The sequence below is a fragment of the Corylus avellana genome, chromosome 1 (assembly GCF_965113065.1).
Source record: "Corylus avellana chromosome 1, dhCorAvel1.hap1.2, whole genome shotgun sequence".
NCBI lineage: Eukaryota > Viridiplantae > Streptophyta > Magnoliopsida > Fagales > Betulaceae > Corylus > Corylus avellana.
The window spans coordinates 6182400-6196968 of record NC_142490.1 but is presented as its reverse complement, the minus strand read 5'-3'; the positions used below and the strand labels follow the sequence as shown (position 1 = coordinate 6196968).

The 14569-nt window shown below is 35.5% G+C and overlaps 1 long non-coding RNA gene and 2 other non-coding genes across 3 annotated transcripts; all 3 read right to left on the bottom strand.

The window, feature by feature from the left end:
• Window positions 1-15: 15 nt before the first annotated feature.
• On the bottom strand, window positions 16-176 carry LOC132173138 (U1 spliceosomal RNA). The gene has a single exon (XR_009439238.1). It is a non-coding gene; the product is annotated as a U1 spliceosomal RNA (small nuclear RNA).
• Window positions 177-1387: 1211 nt separating this feature from the next.
• On the bottom strand, window positions 1388-1548 carry LOC132173139 (U1 spliceosomal RNA). Its single transcript, XR_009439239.2, has one exon. It is a non-coding gene; the product is annotated as a U1 spliceosomal RNA (small nuclear RNA).
• Window positions 1549-4606: 3058 nt separating this feature from the next.
• Window positions 4607-6073, bottom strand: LOC132168425 (uncharacterized). The gene is made up of 2 exons (XR_009438870.2): window positions 5855-6073; window positions 4607-4804 (listed from the first exon to the last, which is right to left on the bottom strand). It is a non-coding gene; the product is annotated as an uncharacterized LOC132168425 (long non-coding RNA).
• Between the last annotated feature and the right edge of the window lie 8496 nt (window positions 6074-14569).

Genomic DNA, 14569 nt, shown 5'->3' with positions numbered 1-14569 from the left:
TGGGGAATAGAAATGACGGGGGCCGCGCGAACGCAGGCCCCCACTAGCACAAATTATGACGTAGACTCTGCCGCTTGGGCAGATCTTAGGCAAGCACCCCTCCAGAGTGCAATGGAGGTCACTAGCCTAGGCCATGGGCCTTCTGGATTACCCATTGACCCCGTCCAGGTAAGTATGTTTGAATGGTGCTCCTCGCTCCTTTTTTATAGCCGCGCCGCTTCGCCTCTCCTTCATTGTTTTCCATGTGGGACTGAAGCAGCCTCGGACTTTTTAGCTTGAATAAGGAGTAAATCACATAAGGACAAATAATTAGGTTACCAAGGAGGCTTTACAGCCTTTACTGCCTTGTCTGGTTGTTTTTCAGCAATGTACTACAGCATACGTGCCTTTGGTATTTTTAAAGGTGTATAGATTTAGTCTCCCTTTGTTTTGATACATGTCAAAATATTTTTTTGTGAAAATAATTTTTTGTAAAACATATATATATATTACGAAAATGTCTCGACCAGGCTTTAAAGGTGTCCTAACCGAGTTTTGTCAGAACTCAACTGAAACTAACAAGTAGTATCAGAGTCAATGGTGGTGTACGGTATGGTAGAGTGGCCAATGCATAGACAAAAGTCCCTAAAAGTATGATCAAATAGGTGTAAGGTGCAAGCTCATATGAGCGTCCTTGGAGTGAAGGGTAAAGGTTCATGGAATAAGAAAATGTGCAATGAGCATTGAACGAGGGTCCCTAAAGAAAGAGCAAAATGGTTCATGGCACAAGGCACAATGAGAGTCTATAATGTAGGGACAAAGATGCGAGGTGCGGGCAAAAACTCGTATAGCCCACAAGTCTCCTTGGAGAGTGCCCATAAGATTGATTAAATGCTTCTGTTTGAGGAGTGTGTAACAATGTAGTAATGAACTCACACATAAATGGAAAGATGTCAAAAGATTGTTAATTATATATGTGTGAGTGTAAAATAATAGAAACTCACATTGAAAATATGTCAAAAGTGTGAATGGTTAAATATAGTATTGTTCTTTCAAAAAACAATATATATATATAGTATTGTTGGACTCACGTCTCTCTCTCTATCTCCTCCCTCTCTCATACCTTTCACACACAATGGTTCGCTACAACCTAGAAATAATTTTTACTCTACAAATAAAAATGATAATTTAAGAAATAATTTTTCATCATTTTTCTAATTCTACAAATAAAGATGCTTATTTAAGCATACCCTCTTACCTTCGAAGCCCCCTCACATTTTAAATATTATTTATCTATTTTTTTTATTCTCTCCAATAATAATAATCTTTGTTATACAATCGAAGACATGACTCTGAACGATCAAAAAAAGTAATATTGGTGAGTAAAAACACTTGGGGATTAGAATTAATAGGGGCCGCGCGAACGCAGGCCCCCACTAGCACAAATTATGACGTAGATTCTGCCTCTTGGGCAGATCTTAAGCGAGCACCCCTCCAGAGTGCAATGGAGGTCACTAGCCTAGGCCATGGGCCTTCTTGATTACCCATTGACCCCGTCCAGGTAAGTATGGTTGAATGGCGCTCCTCGCTCCTTTTTTATAGCCGCACCGCTTCGCCTCTCCTTCATTGTTTTCCATGTGGGACTGAAGCAGCCTGGACTTTTTAGCTTGAATAAGGCGTAAATCACAAAAGGACAGCCTAGTGCTGGTTGTTTTTCAGCAATGCTGGGTTTTTTTTTCTTTTTTTTTTATTTAAAAAAAAAAGGTTTAGATTTAGTTTCAAGTGCGTTGTAAGAAAGAGAGAGAAAGTGGAATTAAAGCTGGATCCTTAAATGTCATTTTAAATGTATCTACAAGTGGATATTGGTTTAGTCGATATCGGTAGGAACATTTTTGCCTACAGAATTGTGAAAGTCAATTCAATCTATTATTTAATCGACTTTATACCAACAATGAACAGTTTTGACTTTCTTCGATTAATAACGGTCGGTTATGCCAGTTTATAAGTTTTTATGTTAAGATTTATCAACTTTCTTGTAACTCCATAATTAGCAAAGTATATACTTTTATAAATAAAAAGAAAAAAGTAAATCCATAGAACATTGACCAAAAAGATAATCACAAATCAGCAAAACAAGGCAATAAGAAAACCTAGCACATAAATTCAAAATTCACTTAAAAAATGGATTAACCGACAAAAAACAAAAAAATTCTACCTCCTACCTAACTGAACCGAGCTCGAAGTAGTATTTTTATTCCACCTATACCGACCGCCAGAAGTCAATTGTCGGTCAATGACAGTTCGATGGCAGTTGGTAGGCATATAGTAAGCGGTTAATGTCCATCCTTAAATGTCTCACATGCAATTCTTCTTATCGAAACCCTAGCACCGGTTGCATTTACTTTTAGAGTGAAAAAGTAAATAAATGCTTTTGAAATTGTTTACCAAACAAATTAGCTTTTTATTTGATACATCTTTTTAAGTACTAAAATTACTTTTTAAGCTCCTTAATACAATCCCAAATAAGCTCATGGTGTGTTTTGCATTACGATAGTTAGTTGCATATTTAAAAATCACGTTTTCAAATTGCATATTTTGAAATCGCAAATCTAAACGAACCCTCAATCTCCTACGACATGAAAGGACTTAGTTTTTTTACCAAGAATTTACATTTGAAGGATACAAGAGCTTTTTTAAATAATAATACATTCTTATTATTGATAGAGTAAGTTCATATTATATGTTTGGATGTGTGTGTGTGCAGGAGCGAACTTACAAAATTTAGACGTGGGGACGGAATTAAAAAATAAAAATTAAGAGGGTAAAAAATTGATTTTAAAAAATGTATATATAAGTATTTTTTTTAATATATATATATATATGAGCATTTTGAGTCTATAAGTTAAATCCTAATGGAGAAAGTGAATTTTTCAAAATATCCCATCTAAATTCAAGATATTTTTGTAATTTTATAAACATCTTAGGGTGTTCGGAGATTTTGAAAATTTCATTCATCAATCGTTTTGTTTGATTTAATGCTGAATTTTGATGAGAAGGTTGACATTGCAAACTTTTGATTACATACTTTTTAAAGTTTAAGGGCATGATTATAAAAGTGATGGAAGATCATGAATGATAAGTGAAGTTTTTTATTTTAATTTGGAGTACGGTGTTAAAATTAAAAACCTAAAATATATTAATTTGTCTTTTAGAACATGTTTGGGACTGGATTTGAGAAATAGAGTTTTTAAGTCAAAAAACTTTTTGAGCAAAAGTTTCATTTTAGCTTTTGCCAAAAGTGTTTTTTGAACCATTAAAAGTGTTTTAAATTTTTTTTACCAAACGAATACTTTCTTCAAACGGACTTTTTGAGTGTTAAAAGTACTTTTAAGCCTCTCAAACACAATTCCAAACAAACTCTTAACCATGTAATTTTTCAATTGTTAGATGTGACATTGATGATTTGAAAAATAAATAAGGATCGTATTTTTTCTATAGATACTTACAGAATTATTGTAAATATAAATATTAGGGAAAAATCCACTTTACCCCTTGGAGTTTCAGGAGTTTTCAATTTGAACCCCAAAGTTTAAAAATTGGCAATGTACCCCCCTAATGTTTCAAAAATTTTCAATTTAAACATTTTGTTATTAATTTCCGTCAAATTGGACGGAAATCTATGAAATTACATAATTATCTTCAAACTTTCTTTTTTTTTTTTGTCCAATTTAACGGAAATTAGTAACTTAAGGTTTAAATTGAAATTTTTTGAAACATTATGGGGTACATTGCCAATTTTTAAACTTTGGGGTTCAAATTGAAAAACTTCTGAAACTTCAGGGGGTTAAAGTGAATTTTCCCCTAAATATTATCATCTTGTTACAATTTTGAGTATATATATATGGGAAAATGCAGTTTACCCCCTAAAGTTTCAGGAGTTTTTCAATTTTAACCCCAAAGTTCAAAAATTGGCAATCTACCCCCCTGAAGTTTCAAAAATTGGCAATTTAAACCTTCTGTTTAATTTTTCCGTTAAATTGGACGGAAATTTTTTTAAAAAAGCTTGAGATGCAGTTTACCCCTCTGAAGTTTCAGAGGTTTTTCAATTTTAACCCAAAAGTTCAAAAATTGGCAATCTAAACATTCCGTTAAATTTGACGGATTTTTTTTTTTAAAAAGCCTGAGGGTAATGATATAATTTCATAGATTTCCGTCCATTTTGAGGGAAAAATTAAACAGAGGGTTTAAATTGCCAATTTTTGAAACTTCAGGAGGATAGATTGCCAATTTTTGAACTTTGGGGTTAAAATTGAAAAACTCCTGAAACTTCAGTGGGATAAACTGCATTTCCCCCATATATACATGAGATATGCTATAGTGCAATAAAATAACCATTTTTTGCCCATAAAAGTCTTAGGTGATAAGAGGTCATAGACTTATCAGTGGGTGGGGCCACAATAATTATAGATGGGGCCTATGATCTCTTGCCATCTAACACTTTATGGGCCCAAAATGATCATTTTATTGCATTATATATATATATATATATATATATATATATATATATATATATATGTGTGTGTGTGTGTGTGTGTGTGTGTTCACCTCTTACAAACAGGAGAATTGGTAGAAAACGAACCCCGCCATTCCATTATTATTGGCTTATTAAGATACATTTATAAAATTCAGAATAATATTAATAATAATACAGATCACACCATGACATGATGAGCAGCTTCAAGTAGTTGCATTACTCATCCAGGGAAGGAGAGGGGCTGCGCCTTTCTGCTGGGGATTTACAGTCAACCATGCTTACGTCCACCACCTAGAAGCAAACACATGAAAATATTTAATTGAAATTGGGGTGAATTGATTAAGTTGGAGTTAGAACTCATGGTGTCTACTCCGATATCATTTTAAATCCCTACTTATTTCAAAAGTTTAAATTAATAGAAATAAGTAAAGTTAATCATTTAATCAATAATTTAACTGTCACTTCAAATTTTCTCATTCTTTAGATAAAGTTTAGCTTAAAACCAACCACATTGAAGAAAACTATCCATCTTGCTTATACATGTGCGAGTCTAAAATGATAGAGTTTCGCATTAAAAAGATGTAAGGTGTTAATATAATAATATTGTGGAGCTTTCATAGCTTTTGATAAATCTTTCTCAAAAAAAGTTCAAAATACTCTCAATTAGTGTATCCAATTATAAAAATTTTGCAATCTCACAATTCCCGTTAGAGTTTGTGGTCAAAATTAGACCGTCAAATGGTGAAATGACCATTATACCCCTCAAACTTCATGAAATTACAAAATAATAATTATTTTTTTTTAAAAAAAAAATACAAGAGTATTTTGAGAATTGATCATCCCTCTCTCAGTTAGGATTTCATATCAAATCTTAACAAATGAGTGAGATTGCAAATTTTTTAAAGCTCGATACATTAAATTAAGAATTTTTAAACTTTAAAAAGAGATTGCAAAAAAGATGTAAGAAGCCTAAATTGTTAATATAATATTGTTGAACTTTCATAGCTTTCGCAATATATTTCTCCAAGTTCAAAATAATTAGTGTATCGAATTTTAAAAAAATTTGCAATCTCACCATTCCCCTTAGAGTTTGTGGTCAAAATTAGATGTCAAATGGTGAAATGACCATTATACCCCCTCAAACTTCATGAAATTACAAAATAAGTAATTTAAAAAAAAAAAAAAAAAATACAATAGTATTTTGAGAATCACTCATCCCTCCATTAGGACTCGACTTAATATAAAATCTTAACCAATGAATGAGATTACAAATTTTTTTAAGCTCGATACAATAAATTAAGAGTTTTTGAACTTACAAAAGCAATAAAGTTATATAATTACCTCCGGCTCCTGATGTCCTGCAGGTCGAATTCTGGCAAGCGACTCTGCATAGAAACTTAAAGAACTTCTTCGCGCAACCTTTCTTGCAGTTACTTACGCATTGTTCGTAAACTTCTGAAAAGGTTCCAGCCTCCGCTACGAGGACCGCCTCTAAGATTATAAAGCACAAAATCAACGCTATAAGGATCCCCTTTGCCATCTCTCTCTCTCTCTCTCCCTCTCCCTGTGCGATCTGTATATGCGAATGTGAGGATGGATGCTATGGATTCTTAATCATCATTTATAAGCAATTAATTATTACGTGTGGCTTATATTTGCCCCTTTGCCAAAAATAGGAAATTAAGATTGTGGCTAATTATTCTGTTTCAACGGCTTTTTTAACTTCTACCATTGAATCTCCTTAAGACTGTGGCTAAGATTGTTCGAGTAATTCTAGAAGTCACTCTAAAAATAACGTAGTTTTTAAAATTACCAATCAAAATTCAATAATGATCAATCACAAGCCTAATGGTGATTTTAGAAGCCACATAATTTATAAAGTAACTTTTAGCATTACTCATAAATGTCTCCTCAAACTACTAAAAAATTGACAATATCCTCTTAAGAGGCCAGCAAAAAGACAAAAATGATCATAATTTTTTGGGAAAACTTCACTAAGGCCCCCTGAACTTCCGGCCGATTTTGCAGACCCCCCCTGAACTTCAAAAACTCTCACTTAGGCCCCCTGAACTTTGATTTTCTCTCATTTTGGACCCTTTTAACTTTTTATACCCATTTTACCCTCGACTAAAACTACGCCGTTTTTACTCCAAAACTACACCGTTTTGAGCTTCAGAACTACATCACCACCCAACGCAAAACGACGTCGTTTTGGTCATTAATATTAAAAAAATAATAATAAATAAAATAAATTTAAAAAAAAAAAAAAAAAGAAAAAGAAATCGGGGGTGGCTTCAGCCACCCCCTTGGCCAAAATGGGGTGGCCGGACTACCCCATTTTTGGCCAAGGGGGTCGCTCAGCCACCCCTGGCTGGTCTGGGGGTGGCCGGACCACCCCCATGGAACGCGGGTGGGGGGGGATCGTGCGGACCACCCCCAAGGGGCTGGGGGTGGTTTCGGCCACCCCATACGACCGGTATGGGGTGGCCGAAACCACCCCAGCCCCTTGGGGGTGGTCCGGCCACCCCCAAAGCACCCCGATCCCCTTTTTTTTTTTTTTTTTTTTGGGCCACGGGGGTGGCCGAACCACCCCCTTGGCCATGGGGGTGGTCGAACCACCCCCAGATCGGCCAGGGGGTGGCTCCAGCCACCCCCTTGGCCAAAAATGGGGTGGTCCGGCCACCCCATTTTGGCCAAGGGGTGGCTTCAGCCACCCCCGATTTCTTTTTCTTTTTTTCTTTTTTTTTTTTTAAATTTATTTATTTTGCTTTTCTTTTTTAAAAAATAAAAAATAAAAAAAATTAATGCATAAAACGACATCGTTTTGGGCTGGGTAAGTGTTGTAATTTTAGGACACAAAACGACGTAGTTTTGGGGAAGGGTAAAATGGGTATAAAACATTCAAAACGACGTAGTTTAATGTTAAAAGGGTCCAAAGTGAGAGAAAATAGAAGTTTAAGGGTCCAAAATGAGAGTTTTTGAAGTTCAGGGGGGGTCTGCAAAAACGGCCGAAAGTTCAGGGGGCTTTAGTGAAGTTTCCCCTAATTTTTTTGTTAATAAGACAAAAGTATTCCTATAAATTTTTTTTAAAAATAATATATTTCTTTTCTTGAATGAAAACGAAATTATTTTAAATTTCCACTCCCTTTTTTCCTTTTTTCTCTTTTCAAATTTTTAAATTTATAATTTTTTTTGTCAATTTTTTTAAAAGCAATAAGCATCCTCATCCCCCATTTATAATTTTTTTTTGTTAATAAGACAAAAATACTCCTATAAAGTTTTTTAAAATAATAAAACTTTTTTACAATTTTTTTTTCAAAGTAATTATAAAAAATTCAAGCTCATGAATCAACTCGCATAAATTCAACTCAATTTGTTTAGTTTGTTAAAAATTCCTTTCTCTCTCCTCCCCCCCTTCTCTCTCTGTATATGGATATCTTAAACTTATGCATTATAAAATATATTCTTATATGTTTTATATTATATATACTATATGATATAAAATATGTGACTATATATATATATATATATATATATATATATATATATATATTCTTCTAAAAGGACCTAGGACGACTCTGATGTAAAATTAAGAGATAAATATATTTTTGGCCTATGTAGTTTGATGTTTTAACAAATAGTTCACGAGTAGTGATAATGGAGACGCCGGCGTGAGTGACTTCACTAGGTCTTTATTTTTTTGATAAATAGTTCACTAGGTCTTAAAAAGTGATTAATCACTCCCTAGAGTAAGCAAAAAATAAAAAAAAATAAAAAAAAATAAATTGGCCCCACCATTAGAAAAGTTGACATAATACGTTAATGTAATATCTCAACACAAATCAGAGTGTGACATATGATAAAAAATGAAAAAAATCAAAATCAAAATCAAATATAAAATATATATTAAAAACAAGGAAACCCGATTTGACCAAATGGTGACTGATCAAACTTTGACAAGCTTTGCAACAAAAATTTCACATTTTAAATGTTATTCATTCAGTTTTTATTGCAAAAGAACTTATCTAAAAGTTGAGAGGTGATGATTGTGATAATTTGCTTTAGAATGCTGTGCCTTTCTCCAAAAAATTTGAAATTGACATTTAGATTTTAGTGTTCTTTATATTGAAGATAGAGGTCGTAATGAATGGAATTACATTACAATTGAGCTGCTTGAGCATCATTATCACTTTGGCATATTCAATGTTACTATATATTCTTTCAACCGCAATAGCCCAATAGTAGGTTTGGTGAAAACGCGATGAAACTTTTGACACTTATCTTAGCTTTGAATTCAAATTATGCTTATAAATCTTTTAAAATTAATGATATATGTAGTCTTACGGAGATATTATCCTATTGATTTTTATGAACATGAGAAAATTAATTTGAGATATTAGTTGAGGTATTTTGAATTTGATGTGCGTAATTATTTGACATTATAAAATTTGTCTTCCATTACAGAATTATGTCAATGATTGGCAAAGACATACATATTGTCTTATTTATATATTGATTCATTTTATTTTGACTCTTCTAGTGTCTATATTGACTACTGAATGGACATTTTCAGCTATGAAAATTGTTAAAATAAGACTTCACAACAAAATGGATAATAATTTTATTGCAAATAGTTTTGCTCTCTATATTGAAAGAAAAATTGCAAAGAGCTTCAATTTATATTTGATACTAGATGATTTTGCTTATCGAAGAGACCGTAAACTTCAATTTTAGACACTTTTGGTATTTGTGTTTTTTTGTTTTAGTGTCGACATGTTACATTTCTAATATATCAATTTTAAGACATATTTATAAACTTTTATAGATGTCCTTTTGTGATACATATATTGTGTGACAAATCACTCAATTTTTATTTTAAATTGTGTTTATCATATTTTTAGTTCGGCTCTTATGATAATAATTATCTAGCTCCGCCACTATAATTATTATTATCTTGAACTATAAATGGATCTTCAATGTCTTCATTGAAATTCTTGTCATTATGGTGTAAGTTGTATCTTTAACATGCCCACTCAAACTCAATTGTAAATGACAAACTTTGAGTTTGGAATGAAGATGATAAATCAATAAGAAATTAGAAGCACACACGGATGAAGGGGAAAATGGGGTTTATGGTTGTCAAACTGGATATGAGCAAGGCTTACGATCGGGTGGAATGGAGGTTTTTAGAGGTGGTTTTACATCGATTGGGTTTTGCTTCGAGATGGGTCCAACTTATCATGATGTGCGTCACATCGGTGCAATATGCGATATTGATGAATGAAAACCATGCAGACAGATCAAGCTGGAGAGGGGGTTGAGGCAAGGTGATCCCATTTCACCATATTTATTTATTCTATGTGCTGAGGCGTTGAGTGCCATGGTGCAGAAGGCAAATGGAGACTGGGCTTTGACGGGTGTTCCTACATCGCGGGGGGGCCCTCAGATTAGTCACTTATTTTTTGCGGACGACAGCTTGTTGTTTTGTAAATCCAGCATTGCTCAATGAAATAATCTTACCAATGTGTTGAGACTTTATGAAGCAGCTTCTGGACAACGCCTCAATAATAATAAAACATCAATATTCTTCAGTGGTAATACACCATTGGAGGCGAGAAGAGAAATTTCGGAAATAGTTGGGATACCTTCATCTCAACGGTATGATACGTATTTGGGATTACCCGCCTTGGTAGGAAAGTCCCGAATAGCAGCTTTTAAGGGTATTATTAATCGGGTGTGGAAAAAACTTCAGGACTTGAAGATAAAATTCTTATCTCAGGCCGGTAAAGAGATTCTCCTCAAGGCTGTGATACAAGATATACCAGCTTATTGTATGAGTGTTTTTCGTCTCCCGCATGCTTTATGTTTGGAGATAAATTCACATATGCAAAAATTTTGGTGGGGTAATCAAGAGAATAAATCCCGTGTACATTGGATGAGTTGGGGGCGGCTGGGTCTCCTAAAAGAATCGGGTGGGATGGGTTTTCGTGATTTTACTAGTTTCAACAAGGCCTTGTTGGTTAAACAAGCTTGGAGGTTATGGTCTCAGCCGGACAGTTTGGTGGCACAAATCATGGGAGCCAAGTATTACTAGGGGAGTACAATTTTGGAGGCGAATATGGGTTGGCGTCCATCTTTTGCTTGGAGGAGCATTTTCAGCTCTTGTGACCTACTAAAAGAGGGATTAGTTTGGCAGGTGGGTAATGGTCGCAAAATTCGAATTTGGAAGGATAGGTGGCTTCCAAATCCATCTACCTTCCAAGTTATATCCTCTCCTGCAGTGCTGGACCCGAAAGCAACAGTTTGTCAACTTAGAGATGAAAATTCGAGATGGTGGAAGACTCCTCTCTTGGAGAGAATTTTTTCCAAACAGGAAATAAGCATGATCCATGCAGTACCTATAAGTTGCACAAATCAGGAGGATACACTCATATGGAGGGGCACCAAAAATGGAGTTTTCTCTGTTAAAAGTGCCTACCATATGCAAAAGAAAGTTTTGTCTCTTGATGCTGCTAGTTGCTCTTTGCGTGGGGTGGGTAGCACAATCTGGAAGCAACTTTGGTCCTTGCCGGTTCCTAGTGTTGAAAGGAATTTTCTATGGTGGGCATGCAATGATATTCTTCCGACCCGGGAGAATTTATGTAAGAGAAAAATTCTCAGGGATCCGATGTGCCCACTGTGCGGGTTAGAAGTGGAGTCTGGCTTTCATGTCCTATGGCAGTGCCCATCAGCCATGGATGTGTGGAGTATAGGTTCAAAAAAATTCCAAAAAAGCTTCTTCCTTGTCCCGAACTTTATGCAGGTCGTTGATGGTTTGTTCCCCAAATGTGACACGGAGGAGCTGGTGCAATTCTCGGGTCTGGTCCGTAGGTTATGGTTGCGGCGAAACGAAGTTGTTTTTAGGGGGGCCACTTACTCATCCATGAATTATTCTACAGCGGACCCTCAGTACTATCCATGAGTACACTTTGGCTCAGCAGCGGGGAGAGTAGTTGGTCTCTCTAGGTGAAGTTCATGTTGAGCCTAGCTGGACGCCTCCGGAGATAGCATGGTGTAAAGGAAATTGTGATGCGACTGTTGAGCGGGATACTGGTCGGATGGGTCTGGTCGTGGTGTTCCATGATTCGTATGGCAATTTCCTAGGGGCAAAATGTGAAGTGTGGACGGGTTGTCTTGCTCCTACTACGGCAGAAGCACAAGCAGTCTTATTGGTGATCAGATTTTGCCGTGAGCAGTGGATTATAGTCGGATGGGGCATGTCATTGCGGATATCAAATTGGAGCTTAACTCCCTGGTTTATTGGAAGTTGTCCTTTGTAAGGCGAGAAGGAAATAGAGTAGCCCACAATCTTGCCAAACATGCTGCGAAGAACTGTATCTCTGCTATTTGGCGGGATTTACCACCCACTTGTATTTGTGATTTGTTAGCACTAGAGCACTCTGCTTTAATTGCTTGAAAGTTTTAATAAAAAATCAACACTTTTCTCAAAAAAAGAAAAAAAAAGAAAAGAAAAATAAATTAGAAGCTAATATTTAATACACCTCCAAATAATAGGAAAACAATCATCTTGATTCCTGATGTAGGCTGCAAAACGGGACAACAATCCATTGGTGGCGATATGGCGGTGCTAGAATCCAACAGATGTTTGGAGTCTAGTGAAATGCACTCGCATTAGGTTAGCCTTTGGAGGGCAAGAGAGACCAAATGTTTTTCACATCTGTTCATAATTGGAATACTTGTGGGGGATTGTCAATATCATTTAATAATAGATAGTGAATAAGATGGATAAATTAATCAATTATGAGAGGGACTTGCTTACAAAGTCTTATGTTTCGATAGACCTAAAGAAAGAGAGCAAAGGTCTATGAATTTCAATAATTTTCAAGGGAAAAGTACTTACAAGGTTTGAAAGAAACAAACTTTGTAATGGAGAAAGTGCGACATCAATTTGTTGTGCTTGTAGGGTCTGAACATAAAGGAGGATAGAAAAATACAATGTTGGAGACTTGAGGAATCGACAAAGCCACATTTAGCAAAAGGATGAAGGGTGCAAAACTTATCATTCATTATTACAAGAAGGTAGAACATCATTCCAACAGATGGAATGTAGAAATTTAAGTTCAGGAAATGTTGGCAATGGTGGAGCTAGAATGGTTGTGAAGGAGTCGCCCTAAAAATTATATTTTCCAGCTTGAGAACGGAGCCTGATTCAACAGCGAGGTGAACAACAAAAGCTTCACCCATATTGGGAAGGCAAGTGCTCGGGTTGAGACTCCACATAGAGTGAGCACCCCAAAGAATCCCGACACATAATGGCGGCCATAGAGGACCAGATTGGTACAAAAAAAATTAGCTTGATGCTACTCAGAGGGGATGAGTCCAAGCAACTCAAAGAGAGAAGATATTAATATCCAAGCGTGATAATGCTCTAATCTAAACCCGCTTTTTTTGTAAATTGCCCCAGATCTAAAGCAATCAAATTTCATAAATAAAGAGCAAAAAGAAACAAACACACACTTGGGAGTGTAAGTTCCATATGCTTCAAAGGCAATAAAGGTTTAAAGGGAGACTCGGTCAAATGGATTTGAAATAAAAATGGCTCAGAAAGAAGAAAAATGGAAACAGAGAAGAGAAACGCTTACTCAAATGAAAATGATTCAAAGTATAATCATCAACAAATTATGAGAGAGATTAGTAGGTTGTAGTATTGGTTCGGGAAGATTTGATGTAAATGTGAAAAACTAGAAGGGGCTTTGAAGAGTTGTTAAGCTAATTTGAAGGGCCTTAACAATTCGAATTGGGTACCTTAATGGCATGTTTATTGTAACAAGATGCTATACTACTCATTATGGAGAAATCACACTAGAGGAAATTAAAAGAAATATGAAAATTGAGAATCTTTTATATATATGTGTGTGTGTGAGAGAGAGAGAGAGAGAGAGAGAGATGAGTTACTCTTCCTTGCTTGTACGAGAAAAAAAAATGAATATATTGTAGTGGAGGTGACAAAAGATATGGGTGCTTCACTCTGTTTTTTTTTTTTTTTTTTAATTTTTTTTAATTTTTTTTTTTTTTTTTTTTTTTTATGTGTAGGGTATTCTTTCAATTTTCCAATCAAATCATAGAGAATAATTTGACTTTGTGGATCCCACAATGGTTGACGAAGAGGAGGGAGTTTTAGAAGATGGTTGGATAGCCCTTAAAGAAGAAAACAGAATAGAGGATCGACGAAAAACAATAGTGGTGCATTTAAAAGGCTTTGATACCAATAGGGGTGTAAATGAGCCGAGCTTGAGCGAGCTTCCCTTGTTCAGGCTTTGCTCGTTTAAATTTTACTTGAATTCGATCTCGAGCCGAGCTCAAGGGCAAGCCAAAAAAATCGAGCTCGAGCTGGCTCTTATATTTAATTTTTTTTTAAAAAAAAAAAAAAAAAATTTAACTTCAAGTACTCTTAAACGACTTAAGAAGCCAACTTGCATATGAGCATTTACTTAGCCTCGCTAGTCAAGTATAGAGCTTGAGTCAATACATAAAGGCACTTGGTTTCAAAGAGAGAGGATATGCATCCTTTTATAGATAAGCAAGTTTGGGGATTGATGTTTTCTTTGCAATGTGGGACAAGTTAACAGGTTGTATTCAGACTGCATTGGGACAACGTTCCTTACAAAAAAATATTTTTTCAACGTCTCTCTCTCAATCTCCCTCACCAGTCATAGGACATCTTCTACTTGAATTCTCATTTCCCACTCTCTCACTCTCGCTCACCAGATAGGTAATTATAGTGTTTGGGTCTGTTTGATTCTTCAATAATTTATGTCTTTCGCAATCTCGCTCAATAGTTTATGTTTGATTCTTCTTTCTTTCGTTTGGGTCTGCTCTAATTAAATTAAGGTCTTTTCAATGATTGCTCTCTCTCTCTTAGGGGTGGGCACGGGTCGGGGCGGGGCGGGTATCAGCCTTTTCCCCAACCCGCCCCGCACCCTGCAAGTTTGAAAATTTCAACCCACCACCCGAGCACAGACTACAATACTCACGCGGGTTCGGGTATTGCGGGGC